Raw genomic sequence first — 1,588 nt, forward strand, 5'->3', positions numbered from 1 at the left:
CTCAAGGGGCCATGCAGGCAACTGAACAGCACAGTTTACAAAAGGAACTGAAAGAAGACAGAGGAAGAAAGGAGAGAGGTGGTTGCTGGCTAGTCCTGGGCTGGATGTTGGCTGTTCTTCCTTGTTCCACCTTGGTGAGCAGTGAAGTGAACCCCCACCCACTTGGGTAGTCCTTTATAGTTTACCACACATTCTTACCTACAGAACTCATCTGGCTTTCTCAACACCCCTATGTTAAAGAAATGGCCGGTATATACAGTAAATACTATTTTGTATCATGTCTCATTAAGTTTTCAGGTTGTTGAGTCAGACTACCAGGCTTCAAATCTTAATTCAGTCACTTCCTGATGATGTGACCTTAAGTAAAGCAATTAACTTCCTTCTGTTTCATTTTTCTTATTCATAAAAGGTTGATAACAATCATGCCTACTTCACAGGACTGATGTAAGGATTAAATGAGATAACACACATCCTCAGCACAAGACCCAGCACATAGTAAGCCTTTAATAGATGTTACCTACTATTTGTAATCAGCATTTTCTTGGTATCATGCCTAGCAAGTTCTTTCCCTCCCTAAGATTATATATTCACTCATACTTCCTTTTATGGTCTTATGTTTTACATTTAAATCTTTTTAAAATTTTATTTTATTTTGGAGACAACATTTATCATGAGATCAATCCTCTTAAAAATTTAAGTGTATAAAACAGTATGTATTGTTAACTACAGGTACAATGTTGTGCAGCAGATCTCTAGAACTTACTCATTTTGCTTTTCATGCCCACTAATTAGAAACTCCCCATTTCCCCACTCTCCCTAGTCACTGGTAACCACCATTCCACTCTTTGATTCTATAAATTTGACTATTTCATATAGCTCATATAAATGGAATCATGCAGTATGTACCTTTCTGTGACTGGCATACTTAATACTTAACATAATGTCCTCGAGGGTCATTGTTATGGTCTTATGTTTTACATTTAAATCTTTCATCTACTTGGAATTTATTTGGATATATGGAATAAGGAAAGGATCTAACTCTACTTTTTGGCAAAAATGGTTACAAAGCATAATATTTTAAACAACAAAATCATGTAATGCACAATTCCCAGCAAAAATAAGAACAGATAATTCTTTCATACTGAGATCAATTCAATTTTATCTTTCAAAAAATCATTTCTACATAGAGTGATTTTTCCCAAAAAAGGCTATGAAATTATTAGATTTTCTTACCTAGTTCATCCTGGGTTCAGTCATCAAAGACAACAAAACATTTATTTATCTTCTGAAAATATTAATGAAAGAATAATATTCTGAAAGGGAGTAAAAATAAAATGAGAAAACTAAGGACATGCTGGTAGGACCAAGTCTTGTCCATGCTGGCAGGAAGGAGCTGTAAAAAATCCATATTTCTAGATATTTACAGACAAAGCAACAAAATAAGAGGGAAGGAAACATACCACAAGCAAAATATTTGTATTCTACTTGCTTAAACCTACTTTATTTTTTAAAATTAACATGGCTTAAGAAAATACACAAAATGTAGACTGAATTAGAAATGGACAAGAAAGATGCAGCAAGAGAAAAA

The 1,588-nt window shown here is 34.0% G+C and overlaps 1 long non-coding RNA gene across 1 annotated transcript in view; it reads left to right on the plus strand.

The window, feature by feature from the left end:
• The window catches only part of LOC112485000, an 18,346-nt gene that overhangs the window by 13,605 nt on the left and 3,153 nt on the right, over nt 1–1,588 (plus strand). The gene's annotated exons all lie outside the window — the stretch shown is intronic.

The sequence above is a fragment of the Pteropus alecto genome, unplaced genomic scaffold (genome assembly GCF_000325575.1).
Source record: "Pteropus alecto unplaced genomic scaffold, ASM32557v1 scaffold95, whole genome shotgun sequence".
NCBI lineage: Eukaryota > Metazoa > Chordata > Mammalia > Chiroptera > Pteropodidae > Pteropus > Pteropus alecto.